General features: G+C 43.0%; 1 long non-coding RNA gene across 1 annotated transcript; it reads right to left on the bottom strand.

The window, feature by feature from the left end:
* On the bottom strand, positions 1 to 26,190 carry LOC109369035. Its single transcript, XR_004160630.1, has 3 exons — positions 25,765 to 26,190; positions 25,571 to 25,688; positions 1 to 1,358 (listed from the first exon to the last, which is right to left on the bottom strand). It is a non-coding gene; the product is annotated as an uncharacterized LOC109369035 (long non-coding RNA).
* Between the last annotated feature and the right edge of the window lie 1,351 nt (positions 26,191 to 27,541).

The raw sequence follows: 27,541 nt of genomic DNA, 5'->3' as shown, positions 1-27,541 counted from the left end.
TTACAGTTCTGAGCCCACACTTACTGACCTAAGTCATTTTTGCACTTAACACATCAACATCAAGATACCAATTATGACATTTGATATTTTCCTTTCAAAAGAGGATGAGCCTTTACTTCTAACAGGGACCGACCCCCTTAGCCCTGCAGACACTACCACAGAACTACAGGGAATATTTCCCAATTAAGAATGTAGTTAGAGCACTAAAACAAAGCAACGTTTAGAAAATGCAAAGTGCTCTGCTCAGGCACCGGGTGTACATTCAGGTGCATTTCTCTGATCAGTCTCACCGCTGTAAGATGTAGGTAAATCCAGGACCCATTCCTCTAAAGCTCAATAGGGGACACAGCCAGGCTGTGTCCATTCCCCCATATCTGAAGCGCAAGGACAGTGCCACAAAAAGTGATGCTTCATAGCTGAGGTACCCAGAAACAAAACATTTCTGGTTGACTTATGAAAGCCTAATGAAATATTACTGTTAAAGACTTCAGAATGAAACACTGACTCTGCTAAGTCACAGCTTTTCAGAATAACAGCTAATGGCACTGCCATCAGCAAGCACAGTAGTATTCAATTCCAAGAAGTAATCCCACCAATTTAAGTTTCTTGAGATCCAATTCCATGATAGCAAAAATAATCATAGGTAATACAAAGGTGTCTATAAAAGGCTACAAATAAGCACAGCTGTACGTTGAGATAAATCAGTCACAAAGCAGTCAGAAGGAAATGGCACCAGGTGAAGCTTTCGAATGAACCCCTTCACCCCCATGGTTCAGGTTCATCACAGCCCTATTTCTAGAGGGCTGGCCCCAGAGTGGGTTGTGGCCCTCCTAACAGATAGAAATAAAAGCTTCTCATGTAGGTAGCAGTGAAAGACTGAGCAACTTTGGAAGGGAGCAGAAGTTTGAATGCCACTGCACTGCCTTCAATCTAAGCTTTACCACTGGTATCAGACAAATGGCAGGCAAGCAATGTTAACTACCAGTAGTAAACTTCACCAACAGGCAGGCAGGAGCAAAGGGAAACAACAACTGAACTACTTTCCCAAAAAATTCAGGGATTTTCAGGCTAGCTGTGCAGCTGTACAATGGAAGAGTCTAGGCTGCTTTGTGAAATTAGAGAAAGATAAATCCCAGGCAGTCAATGTATTTCCAAACACAGAGGTATACCCGGGAATTTTACTTTCTTCGCCCTCATCCCATTTGGCTTATCGTAATATCAAACTGGTATCGTGGAAAGCTAACACCATCTCCGAGGACGGGTCTTGCGGGCCGCCCCGTCCCATCGTGGGGCATCCAGCTCGGAGGGGTGAGATTAACGGAGGGTTTCTCAGGAGCTCTTCATGATGGACAGCGACTCTACAAAGAGGGATAAAAGAAGAGCGATAAACGTTGTTGTTGTCAGGAAAGAGAGGAGTGCTTGAAGAGCCTTTCAAATAAGCAATTTCCCCTCTCCTCAGTATCCTCTTGACTGCTAAGCTCTCCCTTTTGTCTCTTACCTTGAATGGTGATCAGCAATGCATGATCGGCCGAGGGGCATCAGCTGCGAGTGCGACAACACGAGCCAGCTGTAGGCACCGAGGGAAGGAAGGGCAGCCGCTCTCCCTACTACGTATCACTTCATCCGCATTGCTTCTTCTGGCAAAGGATACAGGATTTGCCATCCCCTATATTGGGTTCACTTAATATCCCATTTCTGGAACTGATATCAGAAACTGCACTGCCAAACTTGTTTCCACTCTACAATCCTTCAGATTTTGTCTTTTATCCTCATGGATGAGGGTCAGTAACACTTCCCCTTTGTATGCTCACCCTCCTGCCTTCAAACAATTGTACTGCAATCAAGAAGTTCATTCCTTGCCTAGTGTTCCTTGCCATTTTCCTTGCCTAGTATTCCTTGCCACATTTATCCTGTGCTTCAACTATGCAGCACAAGCCTAAGCACAGCACCCTTAGCACATGCTGAGATAAAGGTCAGCAAAGATCAACTTCACGTTGAGTAGCCAAAAAATGTCAACTCCATTCTAAAATCTTGGTTTCTTATTAATAAACAATTCACTTGTGATTACTCAACACTGCTGTCTAACTTGGCTGCATGATGAAGGCTTGCCAGGGCTGCTGGCCACGCAGACCCTACATCACTTCTTTCACTAGTCCAACATTCAGCACTGTTCAAGTACAGAGCAAGCTATAGAGTCAAGGCTGAGAGCTTTTATGTCAGGAATTCGTACTAGACATCTTAAAACAACCAGAAGGGACCTCTTTTCACATAGCAAACACTGTTTGGCTATAAAACAACTTTTACACACAGATTCTGTGTTAGTCAACCCCATGGTTAGTACATCCTTTACTCCTTGGTTTCTGCTGGCTGTGTCATCCTCTCAGCCCAGTGCTGTCAAGAGGATTTATACTTGCAAGCCATTTGCAAGCCAGAAGCACTGAAAAAGAAAAAAAGATAGCAAGTCCACAGCCCAGAATTTCCATGGCATGTTGTAGCATGGCACAAGATCACATGTGAAGTGAGAAAGGAGAACACTGAGTGCTTACACAGTCCATATATACCAATCCTGGTATTTGGTATATATATATATACACACCAGGATTGGTATATATATATATATATGGCATTAGATAAAGAAAACTGAGCCTTGCTCACAGCTCTCATAAGGGATTTACCAACAACTGCATAGAGTTGATTTAATGCAACCCTAATACTAGATGAACACTGGGGACCATCTTTGCTCCTAGTCCAATATGGTGGGCGAATGCTCAGAGAGCTGCCAAGCTGCTGAACCTACTTGGCTCAGAGTTAAGGGCTTTCTCTGCTTGCTCAGCTACAAGCTACAACACTGTTTTCCTCAGAGTAAATTCTGAATACTGTTACTGCATTATTCCTTCCAGAACCAGACTTCCCTCTCTCACACAAGCCTGGTTCTTTTTGAAGCTTTATCCTCAATCTCATTACTATTAATACCAGCTATACAAAAATTAAAGTGAGATGCTCCATTTGAATAGCATCTTCTAGAAAACAAAGATTGTCCTTTGGTCCAAATTCCAGCACAGGTGCACAGTAATTTCAGTGCATACCTTCACTTCAGACTTCTATTTTACATATTCAAAAAACAAATTGCCTCTTCTATATAAGGCTCTCCATGTCTCTCTGATGGTCCTCCCACAAGACACAGCTCCCAAAGGTTGTTTTTCCTAATATGAACAGATGTTAATCATAGTTATTTTCAAGACTATCTCATCAATGGAATGCTGTTTTGCTGTTGTCGAGAAAATAGGAAAGGAGCATACAGAGTTTAAGCAAAGCAGAGCAGAAATTAATAGCCAGTTATATTTTGAGTGACCATTTTTCTAACAGGATGTGTTACTACAATGATACTCTGAAGAACTACAGCTTAACAGAGCCATCACATATGCTGTTTGCACAAATTACACATCATTTAGATGTTAGTCTTCCTTCTCAAAGCATCACAGGGAAGTCTGTTCACCTTTTGAGCACACGCAACTCCCATTAACAGTAATGAGAGCTACTTGTACGTATGGGACGGACAGTAGATCCCTTGAGAATCACTGCATTCACCATATTTTGTCCAGGGAAACGATGAGAACATAACAAGGGCAGACCCTAAATCAAGAAGGATTCAGCCACTGAACTGCCACACTTGATTCCATTTCTCCTCACTGTGCCAACTCCATTCTCTCTGAAACATTGCCTGGGTGCTGCTCATCATGCTCCCAAACAGCCTGGAGTTGGTCCTGCCCTGGTTTGCACAGGGGGAACACACCACATTCCATCCACGTTACCCACTTACTCGGGCTCCTGTTTCCCACATGCTAATGAGTGGATCAGATCTGGGTTTTCAGGCTGTAATTTTTTCTTTTGGACCTTTTCAAAACATCGCGCCCACTAACAACTAGAACACTACAGCTGTTTCCGCCAGCAGCTCCTGTTAGGGTTATGTCAATCAACACCATTGTTCCTCTGTGGTGTTAGTGCCTTGAGAACTGACATATGCAAAGGGGAGCAGAAGTGTTAATGCTTTTCCACACGAGCATGCCAGTCATCTCACACCAAGACAGCAGCAGCACATCTCTTAACCGCTTCTCTCCCAACCCTGCAGCCCAGTGAGAACTGCTGAGCACTGAACAAGCTGCTGTCCTCACCTACACCAGTGAGGAAAATACATTTCCATGTGCCTACTTTTAATTCAGCAGGGGCTCCAAGGGAAGGAAGGTGGTGGTGTCATTGCTCGAACTGGCCCACTCCCTACAAATGCTTTCCGTGATATTTCAGTACTGCTTCATGTCCTAAGAAGTCCTTCACTTACATAAGCTGCTCACTGAATATATCCACATATAACAATATTTCCACATCCAACATTGGCTGATAAATTGCGTTCCTCTTATTTGCACCATTCCATAGATGTTATGAAAGCTGGGAAGAACTTTTTCCAGAACAAATTTAAGCCCAAAGACCTAAGCTGCTTCAAAACACTGCTTCAGCTTGCTGGTAGCTGCCCCTCAGAGGAAAACACAATGGTGTAACCTAAGAAGATATTATTGGAGGAGACTCCAAAGAGGAATAGAGGCAATGTTTACAAAATCTACTTAGCTTCTCTTTTACTAGTTATCACAAAAGTAGAGCTTAACTTTAGAACCAAATTAAAATATATTATGCCAGAAAAAAAACAGCTTCCAAGATCACAATGCCATATTAAATTCTTTCCCAAGCTCAATAAACTATGACTTATAAGACTTGTAAAATCTTTACTAGACTCTTGACAGCTCCACATGTGTTTGTGGCAAGAATGGAACCTTTTGCTAAACATCTGCTAAATTTTGTGTCTTGGCTAGAACGACTCTACCCCATAGCAGCACACTGCCTAACGCTTGCTGACTGCGGTCTGGGACTGGGACGGAATCTGTCTTTCTGTATGAAAACACAATGCTGCTTTGCTATGGTGCTCCATCATTTCCAGCAGCCACTCCCAGTAACACTGAGTAACAGCACAGCTCTTGGGGCAGCTGCACTTCAACATTTGTGCATCATCTATCACACAGCTAACAGCTACATTCTCAGAGAAGATACACACGAAGCATCTCTGTTTGTATGTGCTGATTTGGTAGTGAGGAGCCCAGCACATCTGTTTGTGAGCAGCCAGGGTGCAAATCTAGGTGACAGCTCAAGTATTACTTGTTAGTTTAGGCTAAACTAATGGGGACTTATGTTTTTCCTGGACATACCACATGTATGTTAAGCAGTTTGACTCAAACATAACCAAGTATTCTGACAAACTATTATGTTTCACACTTTCCTGTCATGACTTGAAACCAAGAGAAAATTTAGATTTTCTACACTATTTTCCATTTTCCTGAGGACTCTCACTTTCCTTCTGAAGTATTTTGTAACAGACAGTGCTAGAAATAAGGCACTTGATTAGTGGCAACTTAGGCACAGCCTAGGACATCATTTTCCAGTAGACCCTCTATGAGAGATCTTCAAGAAAGATATTTCCTTCATAAAATAGACATTTTCCTTAATTGATGTTATCCTATGACTCATGATAAACCTCTCAAATTCAAAATTAATAATAATAAAGGGACATCTAAAATCTCATTTGAATGTCAGTTAGAATGTGTTGCTAAATCAGTTCAAAACATGGAATTACTTGAGGGTTTGCTTGCTTACTCTCAAAGAAGCTTTCCATGCTCAAGGAGAACCTAATTATTTTCCATTGTCCTGAGAGATGAAGAAGAGCCAGTAGTTGTATATCTAAAGACCAGCAGAATTTCCAAGTCTTTAACGATGCAAACTCTCTAGCTCAGTGCTTCTTCCTTTGAGACACTAACAAATCCAAATATTTCTTCAAGTCAGCTATGCCATTTTCCACTTCCTGTGAGCATAACGGATAGCCACAGGCCATTTAATGCCATTTAATGCCATTTAATGCCTTTTTCAGTATTTTTCCTGACAGTCTTCCCAATGCCATTGACAATAAACGGACGCTTCCCCGCATTGCATCTCTACGCAGTCACATCAGTCTGCAGTTACCAGAGTCATGGATCTGACTGATTTTTAACAACCATTTCCTTCCCCTATTGTAAAGCCTTTTATTTTCTGAGGCTGTTCCTGACCTAATATTGCGGGAAAAAAAAGAAAAAAAAAAAAAAGATAATATCTAACCTGAATATTTTACCTGTGAAGACAACAATGCTCAAGGTATTCTTTCTGGCTTGCTCTTCATCACGTGGTGAATCGTAGGGCATGAAACTCAGAAGTATTTCTCCCTGTATGTCACAAGTACTTTCTGGATGGATTTTTTTCTTAAACTGGTAAGACACGTTGGCAGCCTCCTCAAGGATATCCTTCAGGAAAATCAGCACTATACCAGCAATGCTCCCCCCAACACCTTCCTCATCTCAGAAGGCAAGAGGAAAGGAAGACAGAAAGCATGCCTCCATTCTTGCAAAACAAAGGTCTCTCATCTCTAAACGAGAAGATTCTATGGCAATCTGGGAAATGCAATGCACTGGAAGATGAAAGACAAATTGTGTTATGTGAATGCTGCACATGTTGTTGCCATTATCTCCAAGAGGAGGACCCCATTGTGCTGAATGATACACACACTCGAAGTAACAGGCAGTTCCTACCCCAGAGGCCTCATAATCTAAGATAAAAGCAGTATTGTTGTCCCCTTCTTAGAATGGGAATTGGGTCTCCAGAACATTCAGCAACTTGGACAAGTCGCTCAGTGAAACAGCAGATCTGAGAACTGAACCCAGATTCTCAAGTCTCCATTCCCTGATTTAATCTGCACATCGTTACTCAGAGTCCTTTTTAATTAAGCAGCAACATCTGAGCTTCAAACTGGTACCCATGGTTATTTCTACTTATTTAATGAGAAAGCAAAATACTTGTTCTATTGTTCATTCCACCATTAATTTTAGATTCCCGCTGGAGTAAAATTTTAAGTCTATGTCCACAAATTTGTATCCACTTCACAGTCAATTCCTATGACACAGAGTGCGTTCCTAAGTGGAATACTTTGGTCTTACCTTAGTATTTAATGTTGTAACCCAGGGAAAAGGATTAATTTGAGAAGATTTAGTGCAGTTAGTAAAACATTAGATATGGTTAGAAGACAAAGTGGGAGCTTTTAACTGATGGAACATAAATGGGGAAAGGTTCAAAATCACAGAGATTAAAAAGTAACACAAAACAGCAACCTAAAGGTGTTTGGTAGGTGAAGAAAGGGAAGTCAGTGCCAAAGATATGGAGGCTGAGACAGAAGATGGAGAAAAGATCCATACCAAGAGAGTAGACAACAGCGACTTAAGGAAGAAGAAAAGAGCAGAACAAACCAGGTCTGAGTTGTGTAGTACATGAGACGTAACGACGCAGCTACTTGAAAGTTCTTGTTGCTGATTTACATTCTGTAAGTCCAAGTTTAATTGTGTATTGCCATGTAATTATTGCCAAATGGGGAAAGAATCAATCTCGAGAAGAGGCCAAATAAAACGATAAATTGTGAAGAACAATGCACTACAGTGGGACTGGGTGCCTTGGTATAATCCTGATGGGGAATACAAATGCTTCTGCTCCTGTGTTACCCTTTGGAAAGTTCCTCAGGGCAAGAGAGCTAGAAGTGATCTGGCCACTGCATACAAGCACCAATGCTGTGGGGTGCACACAGAACTAAGCCAACATTTATTGTGCCAACACCAGAAATGAAAGTGCCCAAAAAAGGAGGCTTTACTAAAGAGAAAGATGAGTCAAAGGACTGGCCTAGTAAAAACAAATTACTTACATACTCCAATTGAGAGAGCGCTGACATCTATCTTTAAAAAGGCATGTAAAAAATATTACATGCAAGTATAAACAGCAGTAGCCTTCACTGCTGGTCACAACTTAGAATACCACTGGGAATAGAATAGAAGCTTCAATTATGTTGCCCTAAAGCCTGATGCTAAGAACTCAGTTGCTCAGAACATTCTGAAAAAATTAAGACATACCTGAAAAAAAAAACAAATCTTAACTACCACAGCCATTAGCTTCAAATTCTTGCCTCGCTTCACAATATAAAATAGGTTGTGAAATCACACACTTAAGAAGCTACATAAGCATTTGCCCATTTAACACTTGAATCCAATCAACATTCCAAAAGTTTTGAAAATGTTTTCTTCTCTTGGAACAGTAGAGAAATATATGGATCTAAAGCAGAGGAAGGATGCAAGTTCTTTGGAGGTACACATAAGCGTATTCACTTTTCTAAACCTGAAAATAATCTGAGAGCAAATTCACTGATGTAGAGCAGCTGACAAGATGTACACTCTGAAACTGTGACCTTTAGAAGAGTGAATTCTGGGCCTAACAGAAAAGCTGAGGTGAAAAAGACATTTGCACAGCAAGAAGGCAGACAGGAAGCTGCACCCTGGGGAACCATGAAGTTTGTACAGGAATAAGAGAATGAAAACTCATAATGAAGTTCAGATACTTTGGGACGGGGAAGAGGAATATTGTCTTGCCAAACTGGATGGCTCTACCACAATGGAAAATGGCCTTCTGCACAATCCAAGAGTTCTCTGGATTGCAGCAAGTTCTTCCAACAATTTTAAAGGAAATGCCCAGACTGAATTCTACTCCCATACAGTGAGCTTCATGAGACAGCAGTCAAATTTGATTTGTTCACAATATGTGACCAGAGGTTTGGTTTTGGCCATGTTTTTAGAGAGCTAGTCATAAAAGGTCAGAAATATAGGAGGAGTGTGCAGGGTTCTCGCAGCAGAATAGACCACTACTGAATTAACCTGGAGGTCACCATAGCAATCGGAGCAAAATGCTAAACATGTTTGAGAAAACACCAAATTCAGCTCTTAAAAGAACTGATTTTTATTTCTCCCTCTGGAGCAGAGACTTGGAAGTGCCTCCCATTGCAGCTCTTGGGACCTAGAAAAGTAGGAGCCAAATAAATCAACGCTAGAAACTGAGATTGTACTGAACATTTTGAATGTGCACATAAGCAGACTGCTCTTTTCATTGGTGGCATTAAGCCATTCTTCTGGCCCATTTGAGATCACCAAGTTTAAAAATCACTGAACTCCATTTATTTTATGGACCTCTTGGACTTTGTGAATAATAAAAAAAAAAAAAGATAGATCTACATAATGGTGGAATATGGACCCTGTATTCCCAAACTGGACATTGCCAGTATTCTTCCAAACTGAGGAAGAGAGAAGTTGCATTGACTTACTGAAGATGTACAAGAAAACATCTCTGGTAACATTTAGCACTTCAACTTCATCAGTTCCTACAGCTTATTGGTTTCACAGCAAGAAAACATTGGACAGATATTTTATTCACTCACTACCTCAAGAAAATGAAGTTCACAGAGTTTTTATTTGGACAAGTCTTTAAAAAAAAAAGACCAACTAATATAAATTTTGTTCTATTCTTTGAGGAGAAGAAAACATTTTCCTACTAAGTGTCTTCAAAGACAAGCAAAATTTCCTGAGAAATTTTAACTAACTCTGGAGAGTAGTTCTGTAAATCTCTCTTCCTATGCAACGTGCATGCATTAGCAGCATCTGCACATAGCAATTTTAATCACTACTGAATGAAAGTAACATGAAAATTAACAGAAATTTCTGCCAATTCTTTCTTTTCCTCCTGGGAATGCTGCAGCAGCTCAAGTTGGCCTTGTTTCTCTGTTATTTCAGTTATTTTCTGGATAGCAACATGTAAACCTCCCAATATTATAAGTTTGAGAGATCACTCGTCTCTCAATCTTCTCCTTGTTAATTTGTCATCGAGTGATCGGGAGGAAAAATCAAATAAAATACGAGAAAAACATTGTATTCTCTCAGGAAAAGTCAGATCTGGGACACTACACTAGGAAAAATAATTGGTCCCATTATCATCATTGTCTCTCGCTTTACACTTCGGGGATAAATATGTCTGAAGGGCTGGTTTCATTGGTGATGGAGATAGAGAAAAGAAATTCCCACAGTGTGAGCAAAGCTTCACACACTTGGAGAACGTGACCACCCACAATACACATGACAGTGGAGGAGAACAAAGCAACCTCAGGAAGTGTCCCCGATTGTTTTCAGCTGATTGAGGACATATGCCAACGAGCCTCTGCTTGTTCAGAGCAGCTTTGCAACTCGGGTAAGTCACATTTACATAATGTGATTAAAGATATCGGATGGTTTGGGTCTACTGGACTAGATTCTATTTAAAACTTGCATTCAGAACAATGCCAGATGCAAGATTCAGGCAATTTTGTTGTTTCCATCCAATTCAACCCAGGGACAGCTTTCTGTCTCTAGCTGCCAGCATCACCTTGGTGTTAGGTCAGGAGTGCCAAAGGGAGGCTTGGAGAGCAGCTCACCAACACAAGGATGGCTCAATTCTCACCCCCCTCCTCAGCCAAATAAGAAAGTATTACATTTCCTTACACATCATTCGAAATTCTGTAGAGAAGCATTAAAAAAAGTCACAGTAGTGTTTAAAGAAGATAGATAGAAGAACTAAACACAGTACTTGGAGAAAAATGTAAGGCTTCCTGTAAATTAAACTGAACCTTTTTACATAATAGATCGCTCACAGCTATTTGTAAGGAAGTGACAAAGCTGCCGCAGATCTTAAGATATTATAGCAAGGTTCACAGATGCACTTATGTAAATATTTTCTGACAACTCAGCTGCTACTGAAAACATTTTTGAAGTTATCAAAAAGAATTTAAAGTATTTTCCACTCTAGTCATTAACTATGCATTTGCAAAAAGGCTCCATCAGAACAAATGAGCAAAGGATCTCTGACATAGAAGGCACAAACCAAGGCAGCCTACACTACAACAAGGCCACGTGTGTGGGGACGGGCTACCCAGTCATCAGGCTGCCAGATACAAACCTATGCCAACGTAGGCAAGGCAGTTAATGCTATATGTGAGACATCAAGAGTCAGTGCCTGATCTGCTCATCTTCACTGACCTGAGAACACTGGGGCAGGATGCTCTACCCAAAGCTAACACCTCTTCCTTCGCACACAAAGCGGAAATCCTGTACGACCTGGCAGTGCTCTGTTAGCATAGGCATTGCCATTCAGCTGCAATTTCCTTTGGTGCCTTTCTCTACAGAAAATTAAATTGAATATATATATATTTACTGTTAAGAACGTGAAAAAGACATTTATTAAGCACAGGCTATACGTAAAAACAATGAAGAGCAGCCTATCAATGGCTCACTTCTCTAGCAGCCCTTCAGGAATAATTATGTGGACACACCAGGCCCAAAGCTATTAGAGTCTGCATTTGGGTCTCAGATTCAAGACAAAAAGCATGTGAAGACATGTCTGCAGAGAGCTTTGCCTACTGGGTGTGCTCCAAGATGCCTTAAGCATGAAAGATGTTAGATATTACTGCTAAGGTGAGCAGGAATTGCCATTGCTAAAAGGAGTTTATTATAGCACTGATTTAGATGGTACAATGACTTGGTGTTTGAGGCTCAGTTGCCTCTTTCTTTTTTTTTTATTTTTTTTAAACCCAAACAGCACATCCTCTGAGAGGTTGGGGCAAAGGATAGACAAACCCACAATGGTACAGGGAAGAGCAGGTGATAGCAAATTGCCAGGAAACCATATCTGAGGTACAAAAGCCTCCTGACAGCCCTTCAACCATATAATTTGTCTTCTCACAGCAGCAGAGCGCAGATCTCACTGCAGAACAGATCTTTGGGGCAATCTGCTTTTAGAGTTCACTATCATGTAGTACTAGGGATGTTTAGACTAGTGTATAAGACAGACATATTTACAGCACCATCTCCTGACCAAAGTATCCAATTAATTATTAAAAAAATCATATGCAGCAAAAAGAAAAATACATTTACATTTTTGTATGCGCTTACATACCAGTCCCATACAGAGACTTGAGCAAATGCTTGCTATTCTAATGGCATTGATTCATGTCTTTTTACTTGGTTCCTTTTAATTGTTATTTGATTTCCCTGTACAGGTGAGAGAAGTATTTACAATACCATCCAGCGCAGCAGCAGATCAGGCAGGTCACTCCATCCTGGGGAGATAAAACAGATTGTTTCCTCCAGAGGAAGAGCCACACTTAAAGCCAGGGAATAATCCATGCCCAGTGCACTTTCCTGACTATAAAAAGTATAGGAAGTTTAACCCTACAAACACCCTCTCACTAGTTTTTCCCTTTGTTATCTGAATATGCACACACAAATTGCAACTGTGACACTTATTTTTCTACGAAGGCTCAGGCTATAGAGCTTCACCAACAAGCACTGCAGTGGACAGTCCTCCAACTCTTTCCTTGCAGAGCTGGGGCGACGGGTCTTGATGCTACTGAAGCCCAAAACAAAATTGAAGTGATTTCAGCGAGGCCTGGATTTCACCCTAGTTTTAAAGGCATCTCATTCCTGGCTGGCAAGATTTCAACACTTCAGTTCCCAGAAGCTGAACCACAAATCCCTCTTCTCCTCCCACGCAGCTGCTACAGAACTCCCTGTGCTCCTCTAAGGCAGCAGCTGAGGAGCCTTCCTTGGGAAGACACAGGGCTTTGCTTGCAGGAGATTCCCATTTCCCCAGCCCATCTCCCAGCTCCAGAAAGCCAATTTGTAAAAATCTTCAAATTATTAAGAATAGACACACCCTGTGGGCTTACCAAGCCCTGACACCCCCAGGCTCTGCACGTTGCTGCCCACAGTCATCCACTCCTTGCTTTTCCCAAACCATATTGAAGGGAGCACAGCCCTGGCACAGGCAGGAGCATTGAGCTATGGCCAAGTCCAGGGCGCAGCAACAGACCACAGGAAGGAAAGGATGAGGTGTTCAGCTCAGGAACCTGCAGCAGTCCCATGAAGGCATAGCTCTGGGACCCAGCTCAGAGCATGACTCTCCCCCAGCACTTGTTTTTAAAGAAAGCAGACATTAAAAACAGATAAAGCAATCACAATGATGGAAAGAGGATAAATCAAGTATTGTCCAGCCAATAATTAGGAACTCTGCTTCTTGGTTTCCCCAGTTGTCTCCCAGACACAGAGCCTGCCCCAACCATCTGGCCATCAAACATGGAAACAAGACAGAAACAGCCTAGCAGAGAGAAAGTAGAATTTAGCAGGGCAAAGAAAAGGATGAATGCAGCCTCAAGAGAAGAAAGCATCACTGTGATTGGAAGGAAGAAGTCAGTAGAGGAGCTTAAAAATATAAATATCTACCCATCGTCCTCAGACACTGGCACAATCATTTCAGGTGCCTTTGACCAAACCTGGCAGTCCCAGCAAAGCGACCAGTTGACATATCAGGGTGACATGGGCACAGCACTGCCAGCAGGAACAACGAAGCATAAGCCAAGCATGACATGGCTTTCTTGATGTGGATACAGCATCACACTGGTTAAAGCTGCAGTTGATTTGTTCGAGTGCCAAGCACACACTGGCTGGCAGGTTGTTGAGGAGCTAAACCCTCATTCTGCAGAGCCACGTGCTTTAAGCCCAGTCATCCCGCTGGCCATGGAAATACTCCCATGTGCACCAGGCCTTAAGGGATAGGGGACTCTCTGCAGCTCGGACTGGTAGAAAAAAATCAAAATTCCTGGGGCTTTTTTGTTCTGGTCAATCTTATTACTTTTTGCTCACGGTTCAGTAAAGCCCAGAGAAGTTTCAGTGAGAAGTTGGAGCCATTATGTACTAACTACTGTTCCACTCAATAGCAAAAAGACAGCCCTTGACCAGAGTACTTGCTTGCCTAATAGGGGACATTCTGACAAAGGGTCACAAAAATCACACACTGGAGTCAATTCACACAGAATCACAAAAATGTAAGGGTTGGAAGGGACTTCTGGCTGTTATCTAGTCCAACTAGGTTGTAATCAGAATAAGCCTTCTAGGTTAACCCAGTGTGAAGAAATGCACTCCAGCAGGACACTGGTACTATTTCTTCACCTGTTGTGTGCTCAGTGCAATGCTATGCCACCTCTGGGCTCCAGTCCCTCATAAGGAGTGTTGGCTGCCACATCCTTGCTACATCCTGAGTCACGCACACAAAGGTAAACCAGTTTTCAATCCACAGTGAATTTCCCATCCCTGGTGGGACTCCACGCACCCAGCAGTACTGGTGTCCAGCTAGGGTCAATGAGCATGAATCTGACCATGTGTTCCAACTAGCCATGTGAAAGATCCCCACAAAACAACAACTGCTTCACATATGTTACACATCTTAAGGCCCCCATCGCTGCACAGCATTCAGCAGGGAGCTGCCATCTCATCCAACACATAGCAGCACAGCAAGTCATCCTGTTTGAGGAAGGAAAGAAAAAAAATACATCCAAATTGCAAAGCATTTTTAAACAGGGCCAGTGCCTCAGCTCCCAGGGGTGAGATGGAGCACCTGAGCCCTTTATGAGTCGCAGCTCCCTGTCTGCATGAGCAAGGGTGAAATCCACAGAGCCTTTCCTCAGCACCACAACGACCAGCTCCCCTGGGTGCTATTCCCCAAAGGTCACTGCAGCAGCAACAATCCAAGACAAGGCCCTCCAAGCACTGGGATGTAGCTTTACCTAACCCAGCCCTTTCAGCAGAGGACAGCCCCATTCCTGCAGTCCCATCCACAGAACAGCTCTCCCTCAGATTCACACCTCCTACTTTCCCCGCATGGCAGCTGTGCCACTACTTGAAGAGGTGATTAGGCCCTCCCTGAGCCCTTTGCAGACTGCTGCCATTGATGTGCCCCACGAATGTATTCTGCTTCATTTGCCAAAAATGTGCAGGAGCTATAAAAGAGGAAGACATTCTTCAATAGCTTCTAAAATGACTTTTGCTCCCTTCCCTAAAATGTTGCAACATAAATTAGGGCAGATATGGGTTGCTAAAGGAAGCTCCTTTGTCCCCGCTATGTTAGAAGAAAGAAATAATTGTTGGCTTTCCATCAGCCAGCAGGAGAAGCGGCTGAAGTGCCATGCCAAAAGGATTAGCACCTCTCTATACTTCTTTGTGGACAGCTATGATCTGCTGTTCTCCAAGTCGGTGTTTCTTTATTACAGCACGTATCAAAAGAACACCATTCATTGTTTAGAATATGCTCCTTATTTCACATCAGAAAAGGGAAAATGATAGGAACACAAGGGCTCAAAGTTTGGAAGATGAAAAGGAAAACACAATAAAGACAGTCATCTGAGCTTACGAGACTCTGACATGTCACAGCTGTAAGCACTGAATCATCTCCCTGGTATACCTTGTGAACCACTTCCACTTCAAAAATAAAAATAAAGCGCCAGGTTTCTTTATGTTCTTGACAAAATCTGCAGTGCGTGGCATTGAGCTGTGTCGCATTATTTCCCCTACAGGTGACCTGGGAGGGATTTTTAGAAAAATCAATTTCTGTTTACCCTCATATGTTTCTTTACAATGGATAAATAAAGTCTGAAGGATCCTTCCCTCCTTCAAAATCTCCTCCTCACTCACTGCCATCAATCTACTTTATTTCTCAGTGGCATTAGGAGCACTGGATGCAGTCTCGCACCTGTATATGAGCACATCTCCAAGCCTCTGCCAGCAGGTCTCAAGCTGGAAACACCTGCCTTAATATTGAGATTTCCAATGATAATACATTCACCACATCCCCCAGCAAAGGATTCCAATGTTGAGCACTCCTGATGTGAAAAATGTACCTTTTTGCCTGCACATTCCTACGTCAAGGAATTGGGCTGCATTATGCCTTTCTCCGCCAGACCAAAGAACACTCTGTAATGAAATATCTGCTCCTATGTAAGTAGGTGCAAACTGCAAGCATCCAACAGGGTCTTGATTCGCTTGATCTAAAGGTGCCTACCAATACCTTACCTGCTCATGGCTGCTCTGAGCTTGCTGTAGAGCTCACCAGCACTGCAGCAAAAAGCAATCTAATAATTCCCTATTCTGAATGAATGCCACTGGCTGGCAGCCCTTTCCAAGTACTAAGAAGGTGCTAAGACCTCAGTCATTTACCATCAAACTTTGCACCCACGCACAAGAGCAGGGAGCCAGGAGGGTTTACTCAGTTGGGTGGTAGGCAGGCACACGCAGACCCTGAATCCCCCGTTTTCCCAGTGACCACCATCTGCTACTCTCATTTCTGCTGGAGATGAGCAAGTTACAGCCAACGAAACCTGCCAGCTGTCTCTTTTGCCATTGGGCTGCACCTTCCTTTGGGATCCAAGCTTCCCACATTCCATGCACTGCCTCCCACCCTGCTGCCGTGCCCAGATGTTCAGCCTCACAGCCCTGACCTAATCCCAGAGATAAGTCATTGATCAGGTATATCCAGGCCTCCCCAGTTTTGGTTTCAGTATGAATTCATCTCCCTTAGTCCAATTGGCAACAAACAGGGAACCTGCAAGCACAGACACACTTGTCCTCATGCCCAACAAAGCAGAGCTGCAGGAAGGGCCCGGTGGCCACTGGCTCGCTAGCCCAGGGCTGCCCACAGAGCACACAGGAGTCCCATGGGTGACAGGCTGAAGGGGTTCTGAGAGCCAGAACAAAGCCCAGAGCACTAACTATCTAACTGGTAATTACTTTCTGGTGAAGACTGAAAAATGGGTCATTAAAACCATATTAAACCGTTTTCATTAATACAAAAACCTGATTTACATTTTTTTTCCCACAGAGCCATTATGTTCCAAACGCGCTGCACGGATGATTTGTTTAATCACAACCACATGGAATAGCAATTTTAAGGGCCTGTGACAATCACTTTTTTAACCAGGAAACCTGGTTTGCAATAATTGTCATGTTTTCTGTTAGCCACCCTTCCCACCGCCATCATAAAGCCGCTCCTTTCTACACACATTGCCTTCCTAGTTGCACATAAAAGCACCACAATCCACTGATACAATTAATAACACTGAATATTTAGGTCAACGCCAGTTCTATTAATTTTATCTCTTAAAGACTCGCACATTTTCTAAACAAGTCTAGCCCTTTGGGGGGTTAAACTGTAATTTGCAGTCTGGTTGCGAGTCCCTATCACATAATAGATCAATTAGGTTGAACACTCTAGTATATTAATCTTATTCACACATAGTGAAGGCAAATATGGCTAATTACTGTATTACAATATTGTCTGCTTTTCCCAAATATGTATTAAGGAAAAGAGGAATTTATTATATTGAACCATCAAATAAAATTATCTTGATATTAAACTGACAGTGAAGATGAATGCTTGTACTAATCCATCTGTTTTATTTTTTCCCCTAAATCAATATCCATTGGAAGATCTGTTTATTGTTACTAATGCACTGGATTTGTAAAAGGAACTTTCATGTCAAGAACTCAGCAGCTCCACTAAAAAGCACAGTTTCTCTGTCATGGCATTCCGTGAAACAGAAGCACAATTTCTTTTGTCATATCTATCAGCTCTGTATTTGTATTTTCAGGTTATGAATTCATGGGTATGATTTCCATGACTGCAGAGAAAGGTAGGTCGCTATCCAAGCCTATTTTCTGTGCCTCTCCCTGCAAACTTGCATGGCCAGAGGGGTTGCCTTTACAACGGAATTAACTGAACACAGTTTTCAAAACTACCAAGTTGATCGAGACTGGACTGGTCAGTGGAAACAAGGAAAAGTCATGGTTAGCACTAAGTCTCCCCCAGGCAAGCTGAGGTGAGCCTCAATAAGATTTGTCCTTAGCTGGAACCTGCTAATTAGTGAATGCAAACAATTCCATCCATGGGTTCATAATAAAATGGGACAGAAAAGTACTGCAAAAGAAGTCACCTAGTCTGCCTCAAGGCACTGCGAGAAAATGAGCTTAAATACAACTACATAACCTAGCAGAGACCTAATTCTGCTCTCTGTTCCATCGCTGATCCTCTGCGTGACCAAATCGCTTCCTCTCCTTCCTCACCATGGTGATTTCCCCCAGCCCTTCTTATTGAGTTCCCACTCGAGACCCCAGAAGGCAGGAATTCCCCCTCCCTCCTGCACAGCACCTACATAGAGGGGCTCCACGGGAGCCCGTGCTTTAGGCGTTCCTGTAGTCAGATGTTACACACTATTAGTAGCAAAGACAGGGCACAAATTAAAAGGATGGCTGTGCTTAGTGCTTCCTTAATGCTTTGCACATTTGAATCTTCCAGCAACAGTTCACAAGCTGTGAATTTGTTAAAGTGGAAACCAGGCCAATAAAAATAAAGACAAAAAAATAATCTAAATGCTTCGGCTGCTGCTGCAGAAGCCTTGTATGAAACACCTGACAAGAATGCGGAGATTCATTTGCCTGTATAACAGACAGTAAACTCAACAAAAGAATGTGTGACTTAAGGAAAAAAAAGGTGCTATTTCCTCTACTCTGCTGCAGCATATGGAACAGCTCGGATCCCAGACTCGTTCTGTGGGACAGCACTGAACACAGGTTCTTCAGCAGTGTTTACACTAAGCACCTACGCATCCCAGAAGCCAGGCACTCCAAGACCCACTGCACCACATGAAACATGATGGTGTGCGATTACTTATACAGTTCCAGATCCAGGCACACTCCCACATACAGGAAAGAGGCACAGTCATGGAGGACGCAGGAGCCAAACCGTTGATTTCCTGTCTTTGGCTGACATCACTGGTTTACTATTTGCTATTGGAAACCTCCTCACTTGGAAGTGTTTACCAGACTTCTCATATCTCTTCCTTGCATGCCTTGAGAAGATAGGCTATTCTCAGGTGATCCACAAAATAAAAATATTTCACAATTGATTCTGCTGAGAGCTTACACAGCTGCATGCATTATAAATTATTATTTCTGCCTTGAAAAACATTATTACACAGTCTGAGGCTACATTTGGTCACTTTCACTCACAGCTAGAGCTATTCCCAGCTAAACCTGCTTCAAACATGTTGCAGTTCCTTAAGCAAAGCTGATTTCTAGAGTTGGTCGGAACAGTTTGGGTTCTTCTTCTCCCCCCACAGGCCTTCAACATGGAACTGCACAAATAATAATATAACTGTACGTCATATGGAGTCAAAGCTTGAATTATTCATTCTGTGGTGGTAGCACAACCTGCAATAGGTTTATCATCTTCACAGTGCCAGAAGTTCTAAAGGACGTAGGCTCGCCCCATTCAGAAGAACTGCAGCATTTGAGGCTTCCTGAAGACAGGAAAATTTCTCCCAAAGAATCTCCCAGACGTGAAGGAGACATCTTTCACTTCCCAGAAACGCTTCCATTGGGCAACAGCCCTCAGAATGGGGCAAAATGGCTGAAGGAACAGGAGCTCGCCAACTTCCATCCCTGTCCAGGGTGAAGAAAGAAATCAGCTCCATAAGACTCATATTTCCAGGCAAGAATATGCAGTCTTCAACAGACAACTGCATTATGGGAACTCCAAAGTCAAAGCCTGCAGCCACAGGCACTAGGGTAGGATTTGCTAATGCCACAGCCACTAAGAACTATTTTTAGGTTTGCAAGCTTCTGCCTTGTTTGTATTCAGTTGCATATATTTCTTTTGCTTGACCCAAGAAGCCCATTTTAAAGTAATGAGAGTCAGCGAGCACTGAACCCTAGAACCAGCCAAGTACAACAGCAAGTCCTCAACCCATGACAGCAAGTAGAGGTTTATGAGCTAGGTGTACCCCTTGGAAACTTAACTACTTTTGGAACTGCAAATGCAATATCTTCAAAATGATTCTTGTCTGTGCTTTTACAATTGAAAACTCATTGATGAAAAATATTACCTTTGCAGGCCAATTGCTTATGACTTAGGACCTTCAGGTCTTCCCTCCTATTATTATTATTTTTTTTCCTCCAAGGATAAACCAGGAAAGACACAGACATGCGACTTGTTGCTACTGGACATTCAAATGAGCTGTTTTCAGGATTTGCCTTTGTTCTGTAGAAGTTCTGCATTGCGTATTATTTATAAGTATGCAACCAGCCATCAGCACAGCAGGACGTATTTTTAAAGACTCCAGAAGAGTCAAGCATGTCAATAACAAGGAAATCAAAAGAGGATTCACACGGAACACATGAGATCATTTGGAGATTTTCATAAAGTATTCTGTAGAAGAAAAATTAACATTCAAAGGGAAGTTAAACTAACGCAAGGATTTGTAAGGAACCGTAAGAGTTAATGCTCTCTCCCTCCATTAAGCACATCAGGAGTGTTCTTTTCCTAATGAGTTAACCTCTTATTATTCAAGTTTAATGGGGACACACTTGTTTAACCCTATAGCCTCAGGAGTCAGAATTTCTGGTGTTAATTATATGACACATACACAGACTTCGCTAGCAGTGTGAAATGGCAGCAACTACTAAACCTTGAAACTTGGAATCTTCAGCAAGCCTTGGTCTGCTTCACAGATACACTTGAAAATTGCAATTCCCCACAATTCCAGGACACCCAGACCTTTTCCTCAGAGCAGGGCAGCAGCAGCCAGCTTATCACATGCCTCTTTTCCTATACCTAGTTTGGCCACGTGCAAATTGAACAGGCATGGGGCTGCCAGGAGAGTGCTTCACAACCAGCAGGGCAATGTTGCCTTTCCTGTGTCAGGAAAGGGAAGTGATCCAGACAGATCTCACACCAGTGTAGAAATTCCACCGTGGACTTCCAATTTTCACTCAGATGCATGCACAGCACTTGTGCTCTGCTAAAACATCCCTACTTGCTTTGTTGTTTGTTTGCTTTGCTGCTTTGCGTTTCTTCTTATTCATGAAATTCTTACTTAGCACCAGGCTTCTCAGGATCCACATCATAACAGGACCTCCAGCAACAACATAGGAGTGCTTTAAGCAAGCAGCCAGCCCAGGGGATCAGGACCCATTACCTGTATCTGACAAAGAGCAAGGAATACTACTTGGGGCCAGTATCAGAAGAAAACAGCCCCTCATAAACCTCCTCTGTTACTTTTCACATCTGAAAAGATGAGGACTTTATAAACACAAAGATGTTCAGAGCCAGGGTTAGCTCATTTGTCTGTTTGATGACCACACAGACCCAAAAGAACAAAATACCCATGGTAGGTGTTGGAATACATAGAGGGATATAGCCACAGCAAGCTGTAGCAGTTTTCTCAAAAGTCATTACCAAAAACAGTCTCTTAAGATTTTTGGTTTGGATAACAAAAAATGGCCTAGCAGTCAGAAGCTGGAGGCAGGAGCGCATGCAATAAATAGGATTTACCTTCAGTTTCATGATGCAAGACACTGTTTCTTTAAACAGTGGCCGGCTGTTGTCTTTGGTGGTGTCATGGATTCAGCATCTCCTCTCCACCTTCATTCTCTGCCACATCTCAGATCTCTGAAGTAAGGAGGCTATTTGTAGCAAAACAATAGTTAGCAGGAGGTAGAATCTCCACTTCATAATATGATGAACTAAAATGACAGCAAAGGAGTTGTTTCCAAGATGGGAGGTTGGGTTCAATAGCCTCCAGTACACAGCAGCACATAACTGAGCTCCTCTGGATCAGGGAAGAAGATGTACTTTGATCTCTGCAGTTGTATTCTTCTTTGCCATTTTAGGCTGTAGACAAAAATCACCCAGGAAAGGCAGCCAGAATAAGTTTAGCACTCAAAGTCTGCTTCAATTCCAAGAGATGGAAGGTACACAAAAAAGCCCCTTTTAATCAAACCAAGGAGATGTTCCTGGATCTGGAGAAGGAAAATTCCTCCGCATCCCTACCAGCATAATCAAATCAGAGCTACAAGTCTAGAAGCTCCTCCTTGCGACCATCACAAGAAGCTCCTGTATGTCCACCCTCTTGCAGATCAGCTGAGCTGATAACCTGCTATATCTGCCCTGCATATTGCAATGAATAAATACACCAGTAATTAATAGCAAGTAAGATGATTTGCACTTCTGTAGGGTTTTCCTCCAAGGAGCTCGTTAATGGTACCACAGTCTTGCAACAGCCATTATTCTCCCATTGCACCAGTACTCCTCTCCATCACACCCAGCAGTGAACTGCCACCTCCAAAGGCCCTGGGACAACCGATCAGGAAGGACAGGTTGATGCTGAACACCTGTGCTCAACCCACTGGGCAACACTTCATCCAAGTGAAAAATGCCAATATCACATGGTACCTTCCCAGCCTTAGGAGTAATAATTGTGTTTAAATCCCAGTCTTGTGAGAGATGCAGGTTCCTTTCTGCTGTGCAGTGCTATAGAAAAGACAAGGATTTTGGGGTAGTGGGCAGAGTAAAGCACCAGAGAAAAGTGGTTATTGCTGAATAATGGTACAGCCATGCATGGTTTGTGAACCATGGTTAATTTAATACCCACACATGCTCATTAGAGCTATTCATGCACCCACTGCAATCAGCTTGTTTACACACTTACCAATGACAACTTTCAGATTATTACTTTAATTAAGAAAGCCCCTTCATTTGCTGGGATTATATTACCAAAACACTTTCTCTACTACTGGAGGAAAACAAGCACTTACTGGAAGACAACAAGGTAGCGCAGTCACCTCGCAGAGTTCACGCCTTCACTGCATTCAGTTCTGAAGCTATGTCCCATCAGGAGCCCTGCAGGATCATTGTAGCAGACTCTGGAGCTCTGAATATTTCCTGAGTACCCTACACAGTGCATCACAGGAACAGTGACACTCAGGTGCCCATGTGGTGCCTCTGTAGTTACTGTCCCAACCCATGGCAAGAGCCACCAGTGCCCCCATCAGCCAGTGCTGCTCACTCAGGCCTACGTAACCACCTCAGCACCAACCCACTGCTGACTCACCTGCAAATGAAAGCTTCATTCGAGTTGCCCTGTTTTTAATCACAGTAATAATTCCTTGCATATCTTGTTAGACACCAAGCTCACAACAAAACTGCTTGCAAGTTGGGCTACGTGACCTTCCCTATGACAGAAGAGTTGGACCAGAAGACCTTTCTGGGTTCCCTTCCAACTCAATCCTGTGATTCAAAGTTATCATCTGATCATCTTCAGTTTAGGCTGGAGCAGCATTCAGCTGCAAACAAAGAGCTGATTAACAACTGGTTAATTCTACCAGCAGTTCGTAACATCCTCAAGTACTCTCTCTATGGCATATGTGCCATTATTTCCCAGGAGGGGATTTTAACATTGTTACCATTTTATAGAGCTAAAAAGGCTGCGTTAATAAAATACATAATTGAAATTCACCCCTCTTTTCACACGAAGAAGCTAAGAAACTTTTGTACTGTCTGTCCTAAATATCTTTTGTATTCTACAGTTATAGCAGTTCCCCCAAACAAGTTTCAAGCTGACACATAAATCAGTGCATTTCTTTACTGGCTATTTCTGTACAAGCAGACAAGTTAATCTAGGTTATGGCATCTGACTACAAAGTATCCTACAGATTGCTTTCATACATTTGCCAAATTCTTTCCAAAATGCTGCATGGAAGAAGTAGTAGATAAAGAAATTAAACTCCGAAAAAAAGAAAACACTAAGAAATAATATTTGTCTGTATTTTTTTCCAGCTCACCAGTACTCCTGTGTTTTTTTCCCATGTATAGTTCCAATTTTCCAGTATAAATCTCAAAATGCACTTTTTTTTCCAGATTAAAGCCTCCGTTAGTGACAGAAAGGAGACTCTCTCCCACCCTCAGCAGACGCTGCAATAACAAGCTGTTGAAAGAAGGAACCTAGCATGAACTGCTCTGAGAGACAGCACTCAGCACTGAGCAGGCGCTGCACAGTCTGGGTATGGGGAGGAGTGCTCCAGCCAGCCACCACTGTCTCTTAAGCCTGATTTTCCTCTTTATTATCCAAGGATCATGCTATAAACTGAAATCCAGATGAAGCTAACCCGCCGGCTCCATCTTATCCTTCTCTACAGGTTGGTGCTCATCTTTAATGCTGACATGAAGACATGAAGGTCACTGAACTACCTGGGCAAGTTGTGCTCTGCTGCACCGAACCATGAGAGCAGAGACACAGCCCAAGGTGCTGAGATCAGCCAGGTCTGCTTTTTAGGGCCAGATCTGTCTCCAGGAAAGCCTAGACCTATTAGCTCTTGCCCAGAACCCACAGAGATACATACTCAAAGCTGTTCTCACATCAAGGCTCTAAGCATCCGTTCCTAGGATTGTCATGACCAAGTCATGGTCAAAAAACCAGGAGTCTTTTGACAGAAAAATCCTGCAGGGTTTCACTAACACATAAAAAACAGACATGATCTGTAATTTTGGTACCACGACTTGGACAAGGTGAAGAAACACCAATCTGGTGGACAGAACAAAACAAGTACAACTCACATTCCACAAAATATGGATTCCACTGATCCAGCCTGCTCCGATCAGTGCCAATGGGAACTCTGCCATCAGCTCCAATGGGATTAGTGCTCAGCTCTAGATAACTAGCTGAAGTGAAAACCACAGCACATGCATTGCAACTGAAGCCTCTGGAGCTGCAAGGCAAAAATAGAAAGTTTTGAGCCAAGTCCTGTCTCCTGTACTCATCCTTCCTTCACACCTCAAGCAAGCAAAATCCCCACCACAAAAACAACCCGTTTGCTGCCTAGTGGATTCTTGGTAATTGATGCTGGATTCCCAAGATTTACTAACCATGTTTAGATGTAAACAGAGATCAGTCTCCAGGCAGGATCCCAGGCCTGCGAGGGGCAGACCAAGCAAGGCAGTTTGGCACTGATGCCCCCAACACGAAGATAAACTCAGGAGCACGGCAGTGCTGACGCAGCACTGGCACCAACGCCAAGTGCAGCAGCAAAGCTAAGAACCAGCGAGCCTCCCCAGCATCAGAAAGGTTAGGTGCTGCGGGCACTCGCAGTGTCCCAGATGTCAGAGCAGATCAGTGCAGGGGTAGCAAGGGTGCAGCGACCCTGGGTAGGGCTGGGTAACAATGCAGGGCACAGACAGAGCAGGGGCTGGTCATTAAAGCTTGAATAGGCAGAAAGGAAAAGGAATCTCCTAATCATTTCCTCCTTTAGCCATCTCAGCTCCCCTCCCATCCTTTCCTCCCCCCTCCCGGCCTTTTGAAGATGCTTGCTAATAAGTGTTAACGAGTTGCCTGACAAAGGAGGAGGAGGGGGGCAACACTGGTGAGGAAAAAAAAGAACCAGACAGAGGTCTGGGAATACCATGTTGGATTCTGGATGTAAAGGATTCCTAGGACAAGACTCCCCGCTCCAGCAGGCCCATTTCAAGAGCTGACCTCTTGTTTGCTACTTTTTTATGTTTGTTTGCATTTTTTTGGCACACCACGTCTCCTTTCCCTTCTTCCAGTCCACCTGGGATGTTCCTGCAGCCCACACTCCAGCTCACCGTTGCGCCAACGTCTCTTCCTTCTTCAGTTTCACGACTTATTTTCTCCCTCTTCCTTTCGAACCTCTCCGATGCTGGCCAGGACACAGCTGCACACACTAAAACACCCTGGGCTGCCTTGTGCACCCTGTCCTTTCTGGCAGCTCCAAGAACATGACACTCCCACAGCCAGGCAAACACAAAACACTCTGCATTTTCCAATCACATCTTACAGCAGCTGCTCCTTCCTCTGAAGGATTCACCATCTTAGCCACCTTTGCCTAGTACAGCCCAAAATGCTGGTGTTTCAGTACCCCACAGCACTTACCATTTGCATGGAAGGACTGCAGCTCCCACCTGAGCTTGCTTCTGGGTGCTGCTATTCCCTGCCCCATGGGGATTTGTTCATTCAGTATTTCTCAATCTTTTTTGCACTGAACCAGCAGCTACAGAAGGTTGTGAGACAACAGAGAATCAGACCCAGAATCCTTCCCCACAGAGTTCTCATGCAGGTTCTCTTACAGCTCCATGGGGATGGCTCCATCATCTCAGCTGAACAGCCTGCCTTCTTCAGAGGGAACAGCAGCACTAGCAGCGAATGCCACAGGGCCTGAGGACCACAGCTACCTCACCATCACCTTAAAGATGGGAGCAGTTGATTGCAGAGGAGTACAAAATACAGGACTCAGGAGACAGCACAAAGAATGATGTGTCTCAGCTTAGTCCTCTCTTGCATCCAAAGCAGCACCAAGCAGCAACACTGCCTTTATGCCAACACAGTCATGTACACATCCCCCACTCCCAAAGCAACCAGCACATTTCTCCCAGCTGGCCCAAATCAGCCTCTCTCCCACCTGCAGCACTGGGTGCTAAGGGGCTGATTAATTCCTCCCCTGCCAGACACTGGAAGTTTGGACCAGCCTGTGACAGCCCTCATCTGCACTTCCTTTTCCCAACACCTACTAAAATTAAAAAAAAAAAAAGCCTGTTCTTCTTCTTGACATAAACATATTAAAGGACCCTATCTACAGAACAAGGTCATCTGGGTGCTCTCTCCATTTGGCAAATCATTGTCCTCATTTATATTCCTAAACGCAAAATTGAGCTTCCAAACACAGATCTGGTTCAGTGTTAAATCTCAGCCCTGAGGAACTTCCCACAACCATCTCTGCTGACTACAGCCCTCTCACAGCTTCTTGGTGCCAGCAGAGACAAAGCAAAGCTGTAATGCCATTAGGAGATATTTTGTTGTCAGCTGAACCAACTTCATCGGAGTTACATAGCAAATAAATTTGACCCATAATTTTGTTTCTCACAAAGTACAGCTGAGGCCCTCAACATATGGATCTTCCTTAAGGAAGTGATTTTCTGAGAACAATAGTGAACTTGAAGAGACTGACAATGCCTCTGCAGTGGTTTGGCTATAGTAAAAGAAGGTTATCAAGTCATCCCAGGGAAAAAAAAAAGGCGAACTCTGAACTAGACATTAAATTTTTGAATTGCCAGAAAACCATCAACTTAGTATCTAATCAGATTGTTGTTTTTTGCTCATTCATGTTCAATTCATCATGAAAAGTGGCTCATTAATTGAAAGAACTAGGCATAAAACTTATATATCAACTACTCTGTGTTACTGCCAAAGCCTACTGTATTATACTTCAGTTTTATGTGTGTTATAATAAAAAGCATGTGTGAATTCTCATATTTTAAAACAGTTGTGCATTCGTGTGGTTTGAGTTAATGCTTTTGAAAACACTGTCTCCACACGATGCTATCTGAAAATAGAATCTGCCTGCGACCAAACTTTAACTCTTGAGATCTGGTATAATAGCACTGTAAGATTAGAAAAAAAAAAAAAGAAATTCATTTTTGGCAAAGGGAGTTCTGTCATGCGCTCAGAAAATGGTTTTAAAAAGTTAGACTTTGAAGAGGCAAAATAAAGTTGTTAAAGGCACCAATTCACTGCAGTGCAAAGCAGTTCCACCTCCACCACAGAGGAGAAATGGGCAAAATGTGGCTGTTCCTATCAGGTTGAAAGGCCAGAGTGAGTACACGAGAATTTAATTCCCAATAGGAGGAAAACAAAAGATCAGCCCAGGTACAGGTTAACACTGCTGTACAACTGCACGTCAGTACAGTGTCTGGGAAACTGATAGTGCACTGTTGGCAAATGGCAGAATGAATCTCTGTATTTGTCATGCATTATGAAGTCTGCACTTGCAATAGGATTAGAAACCAAACATTTGTTTCCATTTTACTAGTCTGTTTATTGACAGTAAATATCAGCAGCTGAGATATG

This window comes from Meleagris gallopavo, chromosome 9 (assembly GCF_000146605.3).
Source record: "Meleagris gallopavo isolate NT-WF06-2002-E0010 breed Aviagen turkey brand Nicholas breeding stock chromosome 9, Turkey_5.1, whole genome shotgun sequence".
Classification (NCBI taxonomy): Eukaryota; Metazoa; Chordata; class Aves; order Galliformes; family Phasianidae; genus Meleagris; species Meleagris gallopavo.
The sequence above is the reverse complement of the archived record's forward strand: the minus strand, read 5'-3'. Positions and strand labels throughout refer to the sequence as shown.